The 21266-nt window shown below is 42.5% G+C and overlaps 1 pseudogene across 1 annotated transcript; it reads left to right on the plus strand.

The window, feature by feature from the left end:
* The first annotated feature begins 11160 nt into the window (after positions 1 to 11160).
* On the plus strand, positions 11161 to 12196 carry LOC308515442 (phospholipid scramblase 3-like; annotated as a pseudogene). The gene has a single exon. The product of its transcript is annotated as a phospholipid scramblase 3-like (transcript).
* Positions 12197 to 21266: the final 9070 nt, after the last annotated feature.

The following is a 21266-nucleotide window of genomic DNA, read 5'->3' on the forward strand; positions in this document are numbered from 1 at the left end:
ACTCTAACACACAAGATGGCCACCCCATGTGGTCAAAGATGGCCACCCTCATGTGGACACACGATGGCCAGCAGGGGAGGGCAGATAGGGGTGACCGGGCCATCAGGAGAGGGCAGATAGAGGCAATTGGGCTGGCAGGGAAAGGCAGTTAGGGGTGACCAGGCTGGCAAGGGAGGGAAGTTAGGGGTGACTGGGCCAGCAAGGGAAGGCATTTGGGGGCGACCAGGCCTGCAGAGGAGGGCAGTTAGGGGCAATTGGGCCGGCAGGGGAGCAGTTAGGCTTCGATCAGGCTGGCAGGGGAGTGGTTAGGGGGTGATCAGGCTGGCAGGCAGAAGTGGTTAGGGGCAATCAGGCAGGCAGGCAGGCGAGCGGTTTGGAGCCAGCAGTCCTGGATTGTGAGAGTGGTCCCAGATTGGAAAGGGTGCAGGCTGGGCTGAGGTACACACACACACACACACACACACACACACACACACTCACGAATTTCATACACTAGGCCTCTAGTTTTAAAATAAAACAGGTTATATTTATACCATCTGTATAAGATACTATACTAATTTATTTGGAAAAAAGTGTATGGATCAAAAGAAGATTATTAGAGGATCAGCAGTTATGGGTTTACTTTATTTTCTTGTTAGAAAACATCTCTATCTAGAAGAGTATCTTTTCTTTCTCCTTGGTACTGCCCAAAATTATTTTTCTAAAAATAAGGTGATACCATATTTATCTTAATGATATTGATGAGTTTTATTAGCAGTAACCAGGATGCTTCGATATGCACAAAAATATCAAGGAATAAAATATTCCGTTTATTTTCTGGCTTTTTTTTTTAACTGAATTGACTATCTTTTCTTTTTTTCTTTTTTATAACTTTTGTTAGAAACTCAAGACCTTTATACATGGAGCCAAAAGTATTAAATATAGAGGAATAGAATCCAATCTTCTGAGTAATTTTAAATATTGATTTGACACTATCATTCATTAAAAGATCTCCAATATTTTTTTATTTTTTGTGTTGTTTTGTGTGTGTGTGTTTTAATAGTCACTCAACCAATAGTTACTGATGGGGACCTCTGTGTAAGGTAGCATGACACTGACCTAAGGCACCATGGCAGTGATAGGAAGAAAGGACTCAGCCTTGCTTCACAGTTGGCCATGTACATTCATATATTTGACTAAATAATTATATTCTATTTTGGTCATTTTGGTTATTGTTGAGATGCCAAAAAATATTTAGTATATTTGTTTTTGGTGAATGTTGGTGTCTTTTTCTGATGCAATGACTTAGGAGTTGCAAAAGTAGCATTTGCAGGAGTAGATGGTAAGCTTTGTCAGTTTAGCAATTAAAAGGCTAGCTGTTACCCAAACCAGTTTGGCTCAGTGGACAGAGCATCAGCCCTTGGACTGAAAGGTACTGGGTTCAATTCTTGTCAAGGGCACATACCTGGTTGCAGGCTCAATTCCCAGTAGGTGTCTTGCAGGAGGCAGCCAATCTATGTTTCTAACTCTCTATCCATCTCTCTTTGTCTCTGTGAAAATCAATAAAATATATATTTTTAAAAAGAAAAAAAGTCTAGCTATCTCATATGTGTGTCTGTGCATGTGTGTGTGTGTCTGAAAATGCACATATATATCTACATATGCAAAACACTTGTAAAACTGTTACCACTTTTTGCCACCAATATCCATGGCAGGAAATGTTAAATTTTTATAGCAAATAGCTCACTTTATTCTCTTTTATTTGGGTGAAGTGTTTTCAGACAGATCCCTACCCTGTACCCTCCCCCATCCAGGAATGTCTTTTTATTACAAAATCCGAAAATAACTATTTAAATAAATTAATTTCTTGGCAAAGGTAATTTCCTGGTAAAAGATGAGTTTTATCACATTGAGAATGTCATAAAATTATCATAAGAAGTTAATCTTTTACACACACAATCACAAACATATACACCAAAAATACTTGTATCTGAAATGTATGTATATTTCACATAAGCACTTCCTATTGTTCTCCTGACACTCCTAACACATCCTGTAACTTCCTCATTGGACTCTGAAAATAAAGTATTGTAAATAAACAACATAGACTTGAGACTTGATTTTTTTCCCTGTGAGACAGCCGGCTTCCCTCTATGGAAACTGTTCTAAGGTCTTGTACTACAGCTCTGTTGAAAAATTGCGCTGGCTCGCCAAATATCTTAATGACTTTTCTCTCAGCAGTTGGTAATGGTGAAATGTTATTCTAGTAACCATAATGTCCCTCATAAAACAATTGCATACAATATGTACTGTACTTCTATTTTAGTGAGCTCTTCTGTCAGAATAGCAGTGCCAGTAACTATTTAACATTTCATCACAAATTGCTTGGCAGTCCTTTAAGTGTAATATTGCAGAGAGGGTGAAGAAATGTGTGATTAAAAATGTTCACTGAGAGTGGACCATTTTGCGCAACTCGACTCTGAAAAATAAACCAGCCTTCACGTATGTAGGCGCTCATCATACAAATGACAGTTCTATGTGGTCATTTAATTTTATGATCTCAATTCTTGCATATATTGCACGCATAAATATAGTGTTCTCCTGCAGGGAGGTCTGCTGGGTATTATAAAATCAGTGAGACCTCAATGGGTTCAAATGGACATCTTTTATAATTATTGCTATAAAATTTCTTGACAATGCATTTTGTTCTCCAATGGCTAAAGAAAACGATTTTCCAAGAGAATGGGTTTCAACAAAGAGAGTAACAGAGCCTGGGAATTTGTTCCTGTATTCATCCATATTTAAATTACCTTAGTTACCCTCATCTACTGAAGGTCTTACAGTGTGGCTTCCAGTTAGAGGCAGGACAGGTTTTAATTGTTTTCTGGTTTCATGAGACAATATTAATACCTAAAGAGAAGGAATAATTTGCTGATAAGTGTAACTAAAATATACTTATAGGGAATTCTTTCATGTACTTGGAAAGATTAGAGAAAAGCATTCCATAAACTCAAGATTAGAAATAATTTTGAGAAGAGACACTTCAGCTTTGAAACTATAGTTCCAAAAGTACTATGTATTGCTTGGATAATATATATATATATATATATATATATATATATATATATATATATATATATATATTACTTCGTCAGGGTCATATATTTGACATTACAAATAAATGAATGCGGTTGATATTCTCTACAGTATATTGGGATTTAAAAAACACACACACAGACTTACTTAAAACCATTTTTATTCTGCCTCTTAGCAACACTTTGCATTTGATTTGGGTAACAGATCAGGGAGTCAAACACAAACATACAAAAACCACAATGTCAGAAACAGAAATGAGGATCCAATCTACTGGAATGGTGCTAGGATCTCTGTGTACTGAAGATTCATGACCTTGATTCAATGTCCTCTTGGGAGAAGTACTGGCTCATGACCCACACCTGGGTGAAGTGACAGGTGGAATCCTATGTCCATCAACATCTGTTTTTTTTGAGGGTCCAGGATTTTAACAATGCCTGAGATTCACAATAATCTAAGAACAAGCACTTAGAATTTCCCTCCAGCGGCATTCAAATCTATTATGGCAATTCATTCTCATAACAACATTGAGGTACATAGGTAGGTATTGTTATCCCCATTTTTTCCAGAAAAGAGATTTCACAGAGAGGCAGAGGAACTTGCCTAACATGAATTTGCATAGTCAGCCAGGGGCACATATGGAACCCAGGTGTTTTGACTCAGCCTCATGTTCATTCACTTAGAATAAACTGCCTTTTCTCTTGCTTAGGAAAATTCATTATCACGTGTCTCCAATTATTAGTTCTTGATAATCATTTTGCCATATGTACATGTCACCTGTTGTGTTAATCACTTGATATTTGCTGTGAGTCCACTTATTTTTCAAGTAAATTTATTTGAACAGGAACAATATATCAAATCCCTAAGAGGAAGCCGTAAATGGAAGGTAATTAATAAAGAAACACAATGACCACAACACCATGTATTAAATTCTATCTCGACAAAAGACTTTGAACCTGAGACCTGCTCTTTCTTTCCTGAGACAGGAAAGGAGCCAATGTTTCAGAAAGGTGTTAAGGACCCATGAGCCCTAAACAGAGATTGAAAAAGAATATAAAAGGGGAGATGTTCTCTGTGATTCGGCATCATTTACAGTTGCGTCTATAAAGGACTTAAATATTGTGGACCACCAGTGGTAAGCCTCGCATTCTCTGGAACATGGGGCTAGCTAGCATGTTCTGGCACACAGAATAATGGCTCCATTAAACTGGTGCAATCACACCTAAAAGGCTTACATTTGACAGAAAAGAAATACAATGGGGGGCATTTCCAGGTGGCATCCATATGAAAATCAAAGATCTTGCCTCTTGCCTGAGACTTGATGAGAGAGAGAGAGAGAGAGAGAGAGAGAGAGAGAGAGAGAGAGAGAGAAGAGAGAGATTGAAAAAAAGCACATTTCACAAACACAATCAGTTTATTCCTAAAACTGGGATGGGGAAGGTGCTCAGGTATCTAGAATTGACCACTACGTATATTCTCATTTGTCGGAGTGGAGAGTGAGGTCCAGGTCAAGTTGACCAACGGTGGATGCGAGCAAGGGAACAGCCTCTAAGGAAAGTGGGCCAAGACAAAAGGCCAGAGCCCCTACCTTTGTGTCTTTGATGAGGGAGGAGCTACTGAAGATTGAAGTGAAGCTACCACATGTAAAAATAAAAGGAAAAAAATGCACAAACTCAGCTCTATTAGACAATGGTAAGCATGCTGCAAATGTTTGTACTTGACATTGCAAATACCGCCATCCATTGCTCTTTCTAGAACTCCTGGTCCACCCCCTTCTCTCCTCCCCCGCCCCCGCCCCTGCCTGAAATGTAATGAAATTTTCTGAGGCTCATCTCTGGAGAAGAGGAATGGACACAATGGCTTTTGCTAAACTGAAACAGTGAGACTTGATTAAAAAAAAAAAAATCAATGGCCAGCAGATCTAGCTGTACTGCGTGGTTTCCTACATTTTGGACTTTAAAGTTTATTTGCCAGGACCTGCCTCTGGAGAGTCTTGAAGGAAAAGATTTCACAGTTGGAAGTCAAGAATCCATTTCTCAGAAACTCCTTTGGGGTGTGTGTGGATGAGTTCCAACCTCCATGCTGGGGCGACTGCAGGCTGCTCAGGCTTTCCTTGTGAAGTGAACTGTACAAGAAACACCGATGATGAGAAGGCCAATAATGATGGAGGCGATGGCCACCCACTTGGCATTCCTCCTAAGCCTCCTGGATCCTTCCATGTCTCCATTGTAGCTGTTCAGATACATGACGGAGAAGCCGAAAGCCACGATGTTGATGGGGTACACGGAGCAAAAACACGAGGCGATGGTGAGCCACAGGTAGTTCTTGGGCATGGGCACGTCCTCCTCGGTCTTATCATTTTCAGTGTGGCCTCAGGCTGCTGTCCAAAGCCGAGTTGGAGACATGGGCGAGGCAGGCGGCGCGAGGAGGGCGGAGCACTCGCACGGTCTGGGACTCTCTATGTTGGGATATTTTTAATGCTCCTTGGTTTTTGTATTACCTCTAGGATAATAAGTTGCAATCATTATCAGTGCCTTGCGTGAAAAGTGTTTAATGACACACTCATTGGATTTGGGTATCTGTTTTCTATGATTGTCCTGTAACTACTATAGCAAACATATTGCTTAGATGTCTGTTTACAAATGTAATGAAACACTTTCTATTTATTGTGGGAAAGGAAATGAATTGCTTAATATGTCTTTAACGTTAAAATATTAATGAATAGTCATATTTGTTGAACTAGAAGGAAAGGAAATGAGCTATGAACCATGGCTTCACCCTCAGGGAGAAAGCAAAGTGCAGAGAGGAGTGCAAGTGGAGAAAACTCAAACCGTGAGAACATCCAGGCTCTGGGTTTGTTTGTCCATAATTCAGCTCTATGACCGCTTGTAGAGCTCGTTTGTCTTTTGTGATGCTGGTCTGCTGCAGTGCTACTATTGGTCTGGGGGTTTAGCACTCTCCCGCTCTGACCTCTGAGGTTCTGGCTGGGGTGGGTATGGAACATAAGTGAAACCAAATGAGGAATTACTTACTCTCATCAGAGATTGGTTCAGAGAAGACTCAGGACCTCCCCGTTGTGGAAATCCTAACCAGGTGGATTTCAAACTTTATGGGAAAAACTTGAGAACAGCAACAACAAACAAACAAGGAGTTTCCTGAACATACTATTGAGAGATCACTAACTAATCCACATGTTTCTTACCTTAATTTTCTTTTAAAAGCATAATCTTTTTGCCTGTTAGTTAAAGTTTTTTTTTCCCACTTGTAACCATAATGATACAGACAATAAACTATTCTTTGCTAGAGGCAGATTTCATTATTTTGATCTTTGCTTCTTTTGTGTCTAATCAATCAATCCATTCTTTCATTCAGTTAATATTATTGCAATACTGATACAATTGTTATTTATTGTCCACCATGTAATAGATACTATTGGTTTTAGCAGGTATTTCATCCAGATTGATCACTGGGTACAAAAAGTTCAGCTAACTATTTATGATGCAAAGCATGGGAATTTGGAATATCTGTGTCTGACTTTGTCACAAGGGGACATCTTTTAGTTTTATCTAGGTCATAAATGGAAAAGTGGTTCTTCACAGTAAGCCATATCCTGGGATGCAAACGGGTGGGGAACTTCTTAATCATTGCTATTTTCCAGGATCATAAGGCTTATAAAGTTTAACATAGTCAGGTTTTAGAAAAATCTATGCCATGGAGAAGACATTGGGGGACATGAGACCAAAGATAAAAAGTATATAATAATTCAAATTAAATTGCTCCGGACCAAGACAGAGATCCCAGGCACACAGAGGAGCAAGTGGATTGCAAAGATTTATAAAATGTGGAAAATATAGGCCTAAGTATTTCATTAAATCTGGAAGGTGAGCAAAATACCTAACATTTTTTAAAATCCTCACCTGAGCATACACTTGATTTTAAAGAGAGGGGAAGGAAGATAGAGAGGGAGAACATCAATTGGTTGTGTCCCCCTGCCTCCCTCTCCGTATGTGCCATAACCTAGGTATGTGCTCTGACTGGAATGGATGGGGCGACATTCCAATCAACAGAGTCACACCAGCCAGGGAAACACCTAACTCTTAAGTCACAGTGTGTCAAGAAGTTCATCTTTTTAGCTGAAATTTCACTCCATTGGTCTGCTTGATCTATTTGATTTTTCATTCTGTAAGAAGTCTCTGAAGTCCTCAAAGAGGTTTTCAGCTATAAATTCAATTATTGTTATTTTTGGAAAATTTGTACTAAATGTTATCTTCAAATATCTTTCTCTGTTTCATTTGTGTATTTTTTATTCAATGAAGAAATTATATATACACTGGATCTTCTTTGTCTGTCTTTCATAGTTATTTACCTCTACCTTGTTTCAATTTAGTCCCTATTCCTTATTATAGATCTTCCTTTGTTTCATTTCATGTTTGTGCTTCATCATGTCTATTCCTTCTGACTTAACATCATCTGCATTTGGGATTAGTGGGTGAGGAAGCTCTTGAACCTAGGACAAATGCTACAAGTACTGCAAGCCAGTATTATAGTGTAGAACAGCATACTCCTTTAAAAAGAAAATCCTCAAGAAACACATCAAGGGAGGGTGATTAATAATGAGTTTTCTAACCGCACACTATCTAATAGAGCACACTTCTCAACATTATTTTAACAGTCAGGTTGCAGATAACATAGAAAAGTGCTTTATAACCAGCCTCAGAAACATATTATGTCAATGATTAATGCCAATATCTTCTGCCTCATGTACAATTATCCAAATCATAAAATTTCCTGATTTGACAAAAGAATGAGGTGTAAATCAGTATTTAAATAAGCATGCCTCTTTTTTCCCAAAGATAACTCTATGGCTATGAACACATTTAACATATCCCCCCTTTGGTTAGATCACTTCAATAAAGATTACATTAATCCTTACATTCTAGTATCTCTTAATGGCTCCAAATATTGAAAATTAGGTCTTGTATGATTAATTATAGAATTTTATATTTCTTCTTTATTTGGAATAAAAGTAATTAAAATGTGTTTGTTTTTTCATTTCTCTAGTCTAAGGTAAACCCTTTTCTAGTACATATCATTCAATCGGTTTTTATGTGAGTTGATAGCCCTCCTGTGCTTCTGAAGGATTGTCTTAGGTTGGCTTCCCCCAGAAACAGACCCTGAGATAAGGATTTTAGTGAAAGTAATTGGTTTGGCAAATGATCCAAAGAAATCAGTAGGAAAGTAGGGAAGTGAGTCAGTGAGGGGAAGAAATACAATAAAGGTGCATTTATGAGCATATTGCTGCTATTGTCAACTACAATTCAGTCCTGATAGGGACCTCCAAGAGACCGTGTAATTCATCATAAGAATTGTCCTATCAGAAGTACTAGGAAGCTGGGACATTTATCCTTCAGCACTCATCTATCATTGGTTGAATACTTATACTGGGGATATTAATTTTCCACATCTAGATTTCCCCATGTTGTGGCTTCTTGGCACTGACTAAAGGCTTTGGGGTCTTGCATTAAGAAGTTGTATGAAAGCAGTAGTGCTGAGGAGAAATGAACAGGTCTGCTATGGGCCACATTTTACATTTCAGATTTACTCATGCTCCACTTTATTTTCACTATGTTTGGTAATTAATTATTTTTAAAAAATATATATTTATTATTGTTGATAGTATTATAAATATCTCCCATTCCACCCCCTATCCTCCTCCACCTGGATCTACCTCCCCCAAATCTTCACTACCCTATTGCCTATGGCCATTGGCTATGCATATCCTATATAATAAAAGCCTAATATGCAAATCAACCAAATGGTGGAACAACCAGTGGAATGACCAGTTGCTATAATGTGCACTGATCACCAGGGGGCAGATACTCAATGCAGGAGCTTCTGCCAGCATGCAGGCCCCAGGCCAGCCAAGGTGGGTGCCAATGGGGACCCCCCAGTTGCCTTGCCAATCACCCCAGAGAGGGAGGTGACCAGCGGTGGCAGCAGGGGGCAGGACCAGTGGGTGAGCAGGCTGGTGCCACCTCCCGCCCCCCAATCGCTCTGTCGGTCGCCTCCAAGGTGGGTTCCAGCAGGGGTCCCCCAATTGCCTCCCCCCAGTCACCCCACAGATTGGCCCTGATGGTTGGCCAGGCCTAGGGACTCTACCTGTGCACAAATTTCATGCACCAGGCCTCTAGTAATTATATAAGTTCTTTGGTTTATCTCTTTTCATTCCCCCAACCCCACATCAAAAAATGTCAGTCTGTTCTATGCCTCCATGCTTCAGGTCTTGTTTTTTTTTTTTTTTGGTCAATTCATTTTTTTCATTAGATTCTATAAATAAATGAGATCATATGATATTTGTCTTTCTCAGATTGGCTTATTTCACTGAGCATAATATTTTCCAGGTCCATTCATTTTGTCCCAAAGGGTAATATATCCCTCTTTTTTTTTTTACAGTTGCATAGTATTCCATAGAGTAAATGTCCCACAGTTTTTTTTTTATCCATTCATCTACTGATAGTCACTGAAGCTATTTCCAAATCTTAGCTATTGTAAATAATACTGCAATGAACATAGGGGTGTATATATTCTTTCTAATTGGTGTTTCTGTTTTCTTTGGATATATTCCTGAAGTGGGATCACTGGGTCAAATGGAAGTTCCATTTTTAATTTTTTGAGGAAGCTCCATACTCTTTTCCATAGTGTGTGCACCAGTCTGCATTCCCACCAGCAGTGCACTAGTATTTCCTTTTCTCCGCATCCTTACCAGCATCTGTCAGAATCTATAGATTGCTTTGGGTAGTATAGATATTTTAATGATGTTAATTCTTCCAATCCATATCCATGGTATATGCATCCATTTGTTTGTATCTTTCTCTGTTTCTTTTTTCAATATTCTATTGTTTTCCAAGTACAGGTCTTTTACCTCCTTGGTTAAGTTTATTCCTAGGTATCTTATTTTTTTGTTGTTGCAATGGTAAATGGGATTGTTTTTTAGTTTTTCTTTCTGAGAGTTCATTATTGCTGTATAAAAATGCCTTCGATTTCTAGATTTTGATTTTGTATCCTGTTACCTTGCCAAATTCATTTATTAAGTCTAGTAGTTTCCTGGTGGAGTCCTTAAGGTTTTCTATGTACAATATCATGTCATCTGAGAATAATGACAGTTTTACTTCCTTCTTTCCAATTTGAATGCCTTTTATCTATTCTTGTCTGATTGCTGTGACTGGGTCTTCAAGTACTATCTATATCCTAATATATAAAGAGCCAGGGTCTGCCATGACTTAAACAAGGGGACAGATGACTAATCACCAGGCTATGGAGCTGAGGGAGTGGGAGCTGATTAATCGGTGGCAGCGGTGACTGGCGGAGAGGCTGGAAGTGAGACCTCTTGGTCCCTCCTCCAGGCCCTCAGAGTCCAATCAATCAGTGGTGGAGGTGGGGTGGAACTGGGGACTGGTTCCCTTAGTAGTGCTGGAGGTTCAATCTCCAGAGGACAGGCCAGGCACCAACAGAGTAGCACTGTTGGCATGATCCCGACAGTGCTGCCGGCCTCCTGGAACTCGGCCTCAGGCACTGCGGCCGCTTCCCCTCCCTAGATGCTCTACAAGGAAGAAAGGATACTGCCAGCAGTGCCAGGTCACTCAAGCCAGCCCTGCCCACCCTGTTCCACATTAAGTATGATCACTGCACACGGAAGGAATGTAGTAAAAAAAAACCCAAAAACCGATGACCAAGGACCTGCCTCCAGGAGCTCTTGGGAGCCTCTGAGTGCTGGGCACCCCGACTATTTTAGGGGCTTCAGGTGAGTGGGGGATGCAGAGGGGTCAGGAAACCTCACTCTAGGTCAGGCTGTCGGTCAGGTCAGGCTGTCGGTCTGATCACAGATCCATCCGTCCTGCCATCTGCCAACAGCCGCCTCCACAGAGAATAGAAGAACAAAGGGAGGGGGCAGTTCTGCAAACTCCAGAGGGAATCTACAGTCCCAGGTACTCTGCCCTACCTGCTGACACTTTCGGTTCCTCCCAGAGTCAAAGGTGCCACCCAAGAGACCCCAGGTGGGCACCTGGCGCAGTCACCTCTCCACGTTTGCCTGTTCATCTTTGTCTCTGTCTCTGTGTCTGTCAGGCTGTCCCTGAGCTTGCCTCCACTTCTAGAACTAAGCTTCTGGTATAGTGACAACCCGCAAACCCTCATTCCTTTACTATGGCAGGATACTTGCCCCCCACAGGCTACACCCCTTCGCCCCCTCCTCCCTACCCCGTGACTGCTGGGCACCAAGAGCAGGTGCAGCATCCTGGGCCCAGACTGGTGCCAGTGCCCGCCCATGTGCCTGCCCCTGCTCCAGTCTTCTCTCTCTTCCCCTTGTCCAGCCCCAGTGCCCTGAGGCCTGCTACTGGGCCTGCTGCCCTCCTCTTGCCACTGCCCGGGGTGCCTTCTGGCTTCAAATTCTTGGTGCCAATTGATCAGATCCTGATTCACCAGAGGGCTGTGCGAGTGGAAACGCTCCTAGGCTGGGAGATAAGTAACTGATATGAACTGCGCTCAGGGGCTGGACAGCCCCTGGGTCAGGCAGCTGAAGAGAGCAACTGCTGTGCACATCTGTGCTGCGGAGCCCACCAGCCCCTTTGTGTCCTTCTGGTGGACCCTAGGGACCAAGAGATGGAAGTACAGTCACCACCGGGCACCACCACTGGCCATGTACTGCAGACCAGGCATCCCTTCCTCCCCAAGTTCTCCATTCAAGATGTTGATCCTGCTGGACCTGTGGCTGTGGCACAGACACCAACTTTTAGGTGAAGACTCCAGATGAGTCCCACATTGTGGGTCACATCAGCAAGCAGAGGGGTAGCGGGGGATGCTCCAAGAAGCCCTCATGGATGCAGATTAATTTGGCTTGCAGTTCCCACTGGATATGGTTGTGAGAGTGAAGGCTGTACTGCTGTGAGCCACATTCCTCATTGACTACATGTTCTTTGAGAAGCGAGGAGGCACTGGGCCCTCTGCCATCACCAGTCAGACAGCATCTCATGGTGAGGACCATCACCTCAGCCAGAACTCAAGATGGTCACCTGGTCTGGCTTGGCCCCTCCTCAGAGGCTGCCCCTTTCCTCCATGTTCACTGTAGAGGACAGACAGGGATGCCTAAGAGGCTGGGGCCATGGTGCCCCATCCCTACCCTACTCCCCTGGCCTCCTTTGTTATGGGTTCACTCAGCGAGATAGACCACCGACTCAGAATTTAAATTTAAGAGCTTTTATTAAGCTGGTCAGCTGACTACAGGTACAGCACCCTGCCGAAGCAAAGGCTGAACTGTAGCCCAGACTACAGGAATTACAGCATTTTTATTTGCAAAAACCACAAAGTTACAAAACCTTATTTCCCAACACAGTATAGTATCAGTGCCTTCCTATATATGTGTTTTAGGAACAGGGAGTGCAGCATATTGAGAAGAGGTCATGAGACCATATCTCAAGGCCTGATGTCAGTACCTTCCTATCTATGTGTTTTAGGAACAAACAGCACAGCGCAACTCGTCTGGCCAAAGCATCAGATATGCAGCCCAGCACATTCCCCACTGGTTTTATGTACATGAGTCAAATCATTGACTCTTTTGGGTCATTATTGGGGAGGGAGTTATATTGACTCCTGAGGAATTCTTTGCCAAATAATGTCAGTGGGCCTATTTATAAGATAAGGGCCTGGAACGAGGGCCAGGAGTAATCTCTAGAGGGTCTGAAGAGTCCTGGACTCTCTATTTTGCCTGGGCTGCATTGGGATCCCATCGACCTTGACTGCCGTGGGGGTGGTCCTTTCCAGGTAGGAGTCAGTCCTTGGGTGGAAAATTTCTTTACCCAAACAGAGTCACTAGGTTGGAAGGGATGAACAGGATACAGGCAAATCATCTCGGACGTGCTTCTGGTCTGCTTTCTGGGTAGACTGTAAAGCCTGAAAGAACTTGAGTAAACTGGTGAGATGAGTAGTTCAGTGTCTGCAAGAGTCACCTGAATCTGTAAAGGCCCCACTGGCTTTAGGGCAACCTCCCAGGCTGCATCATCTGCAGCCTAGTTCCCTCTTGCTTCTGGGGAGTCAGTGCCAGTTGGCCCATCATCCTTGCTCTGTTCATGTCTGTTTAACTGCCTACTATATTAACTCAAGGATCCTGGCTCTGAATTCTTTCAGGGAAAATGGGCGTTGGATTTCTTCTGTAATTGCTTCGTGCTGAGGAGGGTCAGAAGTTTCTCTCACAGAGCCAAGAGATCTTTGCTGTCTGTCAGAGGAACGATGATGCCTGGGCATAGAAAGAGGTGGGCTTGTGACCTGGCAGAGACAAACTGTAACAAATGGTTGTGCTTAGTAGCAGCTTGCGGCCTTGAGTCTAGCATAGTTCAGATAAGTAAACATCAACATAAAACTATCTCTTCCTGCTCTCCCTGCCGATGCCTCTCTTTTTTCTGCCTTATCCATTTCCTCAGTCCTTATTGTCTCTCTGTCGTGGCCGCGGGTCAGGACCAGGAGTACCGCTGCATCCAGCCCTCCGTATAGGTCCTTCCGTGGGACATCGCAATTCCAGATTAACGATCGGTCTTCCTTACCTCTTTCGAGAGTTCGGGTGGCTCGGTTTCCGAATTGAAAGTTTTGGGTGGAGTCTCCTCCGCCTCCCTGGGACCCAGGATGGAGACTGGAGGCCTCCTTCGTAGTCGTTCCCCACAGGGATTTGGGGTATCTTGCTGCATGCCCGGTGATAAATGGGGGAGAGCCTCCTGCCTTAAATAGGGGGTCTCTCTCACCCCTGCTCAGGGAGAGCCTCCTGCCCTAAATAAGGGGTCCATCTCAACTCTGCCGGGGATCTCGCTGGGTGCCAGGAGCCGGTCCATCCTTGCTGTTTCAAAGGACCTGGCATATATGGCATACTGTTCTTAATATGTTTGCTCACCTTCTTGGCACTATGTGTTTTAACCAAGGTCTCTGAGAAAGGTTGCTTCCCCAGGTAGGGATTTTCCCCTGAAGTTAGGGAGGGAATAAAACCTCTTAACTAAGTGCCAGGCGGGTAATTAATCACTTTAACTATGAACAATCATGCTTAAGCTACATAATCTTTACTCCCTGGAATGGAGATAAGAAACGCCCTAACCTTTGTAATAGAGATTGATAGGATTAAATCAACTGGTATAAATACAGATGTAACAAGACAGAGAGAGAGACAGAAATTGGCACAGAACCTACACAGAACTTTCTCTAGGGACAGAAGAACTTCGCTGGAGAGAACATGCCAAAAGATCCTGGACTGAACCTGACTACAGAAATTGGCAAGAGAACCTGACTAGAACCTGGTGACTGAACCTGGCTGGAGAACCTGGACAGAACCTGACTGGAGAACCTAGCGAGGGATCATGGCTACAGAACCTGGCTGGAGAACCTACAAGAGAACATGGACACAGAACCTGGCTGGAGATCCGAAGCAGAACCTCTCTGGAGATCCAGACCAGAACTTGGCTGGAGATCCTGGCTGGAGATTCTGACTAGGCTGCTGATCAACTGAACGCTGTCTCCGTGTCATTCCTTCTTCGCCGACTCCGTCCACACCTTTGGGGACCCCTGGACCTGCTGGGGTTGGACCCCAGCATATGGCGCCTGAACAGGGACCCCTTAGGTAAGCCCCTCGCACTCGGGACGGATAGGACTCCACCGTAGGAAGAGGGTGGATAGTCTTCGCCGACTCCGTCCACACCTTTGGGAACCCCTGGAACAGGATTCCCCTAGGTAAGCCACCCCCCCCCCCCATTGAGAACCCCCACATTCGGGACGGATAGGACTCCACCAGGGTACTTCAGACCCCCCTATAGAGGATAAGTAGGGTAAGAAGGTGGATAGTACAGAACTTAGATTGAGAAGATGTGCCAAACTGAGTCTAAAGAAATAAGACTCTGTATTGATCTTTTAACACATATGCTTGCTAGCAGAGGAATTAAGGTTACTCCTAGTCAGACAGAACGTTTTACACCAGAAGTATGTCCATGCTTTTCTGAGGAAGGAAAGGTAAATGTAGAGGCATGGGAGAAGGTAGGCCCAAGGAGCCTTCTCCTTAACCCCACTGCAGCCTTTCCACCCCGGGAAAGTGCAGGATTGGCAAGCTCTCCCTGGGGTGATAGATCAGGACTCAGGTAATAGCGGAAAGCGCCAATCCTACTCTTAAAATGGATACAAGAGAGCATTTGGGGTTTTTCTTTTTAATGCCTGCTTTTAAAAAATAAAAAAGGGGGAATTTGCTGGGAGCCGGTCCATCCTTGCTGTTTCAAAGGACCTGGCATATATGGCATACTGTTCTTAATATGTTTGCTCACCTTCTTGGAACTATGTGTTTTAACCAAGGTCTCTGAGAAAGGTTGTTTCCCCAGGTAGGGATTTTCCCCTGAAGTTAGGGAGGGAATAAAACCTCTTAACTAAGTGCCAGGCGGGTAATTAATCACTTTAACTATGAACAATCATGCTTAAGCTACATAATCTTTACTCCCTGGAATGGAGATAGAAACGCCCTAACCTTTGGAATAGAGATTGATAGGATTGGAATCAACTGGTATAAATACAGTTGTAACAAGACAACAGCAGACAGAACTTAGAACACAGAATTTAGAAGACAGGACTTAGAAGACAGAACCTACACACAGAACTAAGAAGACAGAACCAGGAGGCACAGAACCTACACAGAACGTTCTCTAGAGACATGGAGATCCTATCCAGAACTTCGCTGGAGATCCAGAGCAGAACCTCTCTGGAGATCGAGACCAGAACTTGGCTGGAAATCCTGGCTAGGCTGCTGATCAACTGAACGCTGTCTCCGTGTCATTCCTTCTTCGCCGACTCCGTCTACGCCTTTGGGAACCCCTGGACCTGCTGGGGTTGGACCCCGGCAGCTGGGGGCCTCCAAATATTATGGGTTCACTCAGCAAGATAGACCACCAACTCAGAATTTAAATTTAAGAGCCTTTATTAAGCTGGCCAGCTGACTACAGGTACAGCACCCTGCCGAAGCAAAGGCTGAACTGCAGCCCAGACTACAGGAATTACAGCATTTTTATTTGCAAAAACCACAAAGTTACAAAACCTTAGTTACCGACACAGTATAGTATCAGTACCTTTCTATATATGTGTTCTAGGAACAGAGATTACAGCATATTGAGAAGGGGCCATGAGACCATATCTCAAGGCCTGGCCTGATGTCAGTACCTTCCTATCTATGTGTTTTAGGAACAGACAGCACAGCACGAACCGTCTGGCCAAAGCGCCAGAAATGCAACCCAGCATACCTTCACCTATCGCCCCCACAGAAGGGTATGTATGAGAGCCCTTCCCTTGCTACCTCTCACCACTGTCTCTGGCCATCCCTCAGCACACAGGTATATCGGCTTTCAAACTTGCCCTACTCACTTCCTCTCACCCCCTTCCAGGACCTCTGCTCTGGGTGGGGCCTTTACAACAGAGCAGGGGTGGAAAAGGGTAAAAAGCACCAAAGATGGCTGATATGACCACTCACCTCTGCCTCAGCTTGACCAATTAGTTCAGCCTCAGACATGACACTCAGAGGTGATCCCTATTTCCCCAGCAATGGCTCTAGGAACTCGGCCCCAATGCCACCCTCCTCTGCCCCTTGGCCCTCTCCTCTGCTGCAGTTCTGCGTGCCTTACTTAACCAACCCTTCCTTCCCTGTTCCTACAAAGGAGGCTGCATCTTTGTATGTTATATTCATATAAACTTTGTAACGTTTTGGGAAAACAAAACAAAACAAACAAACAAACAATAAATGATGACCAAGAGAATGCCGCAGTCAATGTCCAGAGTTTGGCTCAGGAGAACAGAGAGAAGGGAGAATTTCATAAGTTGGCCGATGCCAAGATATTTCTAAGTGACTGCTTGGCATGTGACAATTGTGTGACTGCAGAGGAATGAGTCCAAGTTTCTCAGCAGAAAACCAAGGACTTCTTCTGTGTTCTGAATCTTAATAAGAAGGAACCTTAAATGAGAAGGAAGAGAGCAGTTGGCCCACAGACAACTACACAGACAGATAGGGCTCATGGCTGGCGAGCACAGTGGTGGTGGCAGGAGCCTCTCCTGACTCCATGGTAGTGCTAAGGAGCAGTGAGCTGAGTGGTAAGGATCAGCGAGCAGGCGGACGGTAAGGAGAGAGGGGTACTGGACTGCAAGAGGGATTTCCATGGGAAATGGGCCTAAGCCAGCAGGCGGACATCCCTGAGGTGTCCCAGACTACGAGAGGGTGCAGGCTGGGCTGAGGGACCCCCCCACCCCCTCAGTGCATGCATTTCGTGCATTGGGCCTCTACTATATATATAAAAGCCTAAGCAACCATTACGACCAAACAACCTGACCAACTGGAATGACTGGCTGACTAGTCGCTATGACACACACTGACCACCAGGGGGCAGATGCTCAATGCAGGATCTGCCCTCTGGTGGTCTGTGTGCTCCCACAGGAGGGGTGCCACTCAGCCAGAAGCCAGGCTCGTGGATGGCAAACACAGCTGTGGCAGCGGGAGCCTCTCCCAACTCCGTGGCCGTGCTACTGAGTGGTGGTGGCAGGTTCAGTGGCCCAGGATGAACATGAGCACACAGTACCATCTCAGGCTCCTCCCTGACCACCTGCCACTTGGCACAACTGCTACATCCCTCAGGGGATGTCAGACTACTGGTTTAGGTCCTAAACCTGCAGTCAGACATCACCCGAGGGGTCCTGGATTTCGAGAAGGTGCAGGCCAGGCTGAGGGACCCACTCCCACTTATGCATGAATCTGTGCACCGGGCCTCTAGTGTTGAATAACAGTGGTGAAAGCAGACATCCTTGTCTTGTTCCATTCTTAAGGAAAACACTTTTAGTTTTTGCCCATTGAGTATTATGTTGGATGTAGGTTTGCCATATATGGCCTTTATTATGTTGAGGTATAATCCCTCTATTCCCACTTCACTAAGAGTTTTTATCAAAAATGGGTGTTGGATTTTGTCAAATGATTTTTCTGCATCTATTGATATGATCATGTGGTTTTCATCTTTTAATTTGTTTATGTGATGTATAACATTTAATGATTTGTGAATATTGTACCAGCCTTGTATCCCCAGAATAAATCTCACTTGATCATTGTGTATGATGTTTTTAATATATTGCTCTTTCCAATTTGCTAATATTTTGTGAGGATTTTAACATCTGTGTTCATCAGGGATATTTTCCTGTAATGTTCTTTCTTTGAAGTGTCTTTATTTGGCTTTGGAATTAGGATAACTCTGGTTCTGTAAAAACATATTGGATGTGTTCCTTCCTTTAGAATTTTTTAGAATAGTTTAATGAAGGATATGTGTTATTTCTTCTTTGAATGTTTGGTAAAATTCACATGTAAATCCATCCTGTGCAGGACTTTTGTTTGCTAGAAGTTTTTCATTTGTTTGTTTTGTTTTTAATTACAGCTTCAATTTCATCAGTTGTTATTGGCCTACTAAGGATTTCTTATTCTTAGAAGATTGGATGTTTCTAGGAATTTGTCCTTTTCGCCCAGATTGTCCAGGGTTTTTTTTTTTTTTTTTTTTTTGTGTGTGTGTGTGTGTGTGTGTGTGTGTGTGTGTTTTGGGGGGGAGCATATAGTTGCTCATAGTATTTACTTACAATCCTTTGTATTTCTGTGATGTCTGTTGTTATAGTTCCTCTTTCATTTATTATTTTATTTGGGGGGGTCCTCTTTCTTTGTTTCTTGATTAGTCTGGGTAGGGGTTCATCAATCTTTTTTATCTTTTGAAAGAACAAGCTCTTGGATTTTTTTAAATCTTTTGTACTGTTTTGTTTTGTTTTGTTTTGTTTTGTTTTTGTCACTGTGTCATTTATTTCTGTTCTGATCTTTTTTATTTCCTTCCTTCTGAGAGGGTTAGCTTGACATGCAGGCAGACAGGGCAGGGGTCCAATGGAAAACAAAGGCAAGTGGAACATAGGCAGAGGCAGACAGAGCACTTTGAGCAAGCCTAATCACAGGAACCAACCATGAGACATAATAAAATGTTTCTGACTTAAAGTGGGCAGTATGTGAAAGTAGGGAGGGTCTGCAACAATAAGGCGAACTGACACACAGAAACAGGGAAAGTTCAGGTCTATTGCTGAATAAGAACAATCCAGGGAATTAATCAGGTGAAGACATAGATATAGAGCAGGCTTGTAGCAAATATACACACCTAGACTACAAGGCTTGATGGGCAGTCAATTATTGGACCTCCCTCCCCATGAGGGGAGTCTGATTCTGCTTGTAATACATTCCACACTTTTGCTTAAATCTTTTGATCTGCATTTTCATTCTTTGGCTTCAAAGTCACGACCCCAGGAAAAAACCTAGGCTCACCATTATAGTTATCAGTTTTGGGGTACATTGGGCATCTAGCTCTCCACATCAAACAGTGAGTCTATGGAACCTATTGCTTCTTTTGATGTTTCCTTTGTAATTTTGGAGGCATTGCTGGGTGTCTGTCAGCCATGTAATCAGGCTGCTGTCTCCAGCATTTTTCTCTTTCACTTTTCTTTTTTATAAATTTTTTAAATTAAATCCTTATTGAAAGTGTACTTTGAAACTAAGTATGTTTAAAATATGTTCATAAGGAATGTTGGTTGTTTGCTTTTCTTGCTTATTGGAAATTGAGGCTTCTAAGAATTATTACTTGAAAATTGTATTATTTGGGTAATAAGAGGCATGGTGCATAGAGATGCTTTTGAAAAGTAGTTATTCCTAAAAATTGTAAAAACTTTTATGAAAATTATAGAAGGTTTCTAAAGAAAAATGTTAAAAGGAAATTAAAACAAGGCCAAGACAGTGTGGGCAATTTGAAGCCAGCTTGTAACTAACAAACCATTATCTTCCCCAGGCAAATACACAGAGAAAATGATAAAAACAAATAAACAAACAAAAAATAAAACGAAACAAAACGCTCCCTAATGAGAGAAAAGGGGCAGGAAAGGGGAAAGGAAAAGGGCCATTTTACTCTCTAGGCATAGAAGCCAGTAGTCTAAAGGCTTGTCAAGATAAAGTTACCAAGTGCTTCTCATGATTTCTGGGAAGGCCACAACAAAGTAACAGGGAACCTTAAGAATAAATCTATACCAGAATATTCAGCAGAGGAATTTAAAGACCTATGGACAAGAGGGTGTATGATGGCTTGGACCCCCATCCAGTCTGCTCTTTGTATTGGCTAGGGGTACCATATGCTTGATTAACCAGATGTATACCTTACTTTTTCGATAAAGATACATACTTTAATTGCTTTGATAAATTGGCTTTTCACAATTCAGTCAAGGTCTCTCATATAAACTTATTATTATGAGAAGACAAGATTCAGGTTTTATAACTTTTGTTGAAAGTATTGTTAATTTTTAAACTTTGTTTTTCAAATACAGGGAAACAAAACAATTTGGCAAATTATATATTTTTCTCCCTACCTAATCCATCCAGAATTTGACAATTCATAATAAATAAGTCATAGCAATACATTTCTTTGCATGAATTCAGTAAGACCAGTTTCCAATGATAGTTTTGTTAACCAAGACTTTGACTGGAGTGTCATGTCTGTGGTAGACATGCCTGGAATCTGAATGTCACTAGAATACTTGAAGCCAATGTGAGCATCTTAGAGAAAAGCCTGGTACTTTGCTTGGTCATGTGGTTCATGGTAGTCTTTCCAGGTAAGGAACAAGGGAAGGTTGCTTTCCTGAGAGATAGCAAGAAAGGAACTTCAAGACATTTTGGGAACCTCAAAAACTTAAGGAATTCACCCAAGTCTACAGGTATTGCAGGAAAGCCTGAGGGCAACTCAGTGGCTTGGCTTTTTTGCCCTGAGGCACTCAATACAGCTCAATCATGAGATTCCAGCAAAACAGATTTTTAAAAGAGCCTAAACAGTCAATTACTACCGTTATTATATTCTTACAAACAATCAGGCCTAATTAAAACTAGACTTAATACAATAAATGGATTGGCCTTTAATAAGAATAAGGGTGATTTTAGGGAGAAAAATTAAATTTTAGCAGACTCTATAATACACAATTGTGAGTTGACTCCACTTAATTGTTTCGAAGTTTTATCTTTCAGCTATGAATTGAACTGAATCCTAAATTTGTCTAGTTTTCTTGGATGTTTAGCTACAACTCTCCAGACTGAAACT

Source organism: Myotis nattereri (assembly GCF_964212035.1).
Source record: "Myotis nattereri genome assembly, chromosome: 3".
In the NCBI taxonomy this organism is placed as follows: domain Eukaryota; kingdom Metazoa; phylum Chordata; class Mammalia; order Chiroptera; family Vespertilionidae; genus Myotis; species Myotis nattereri.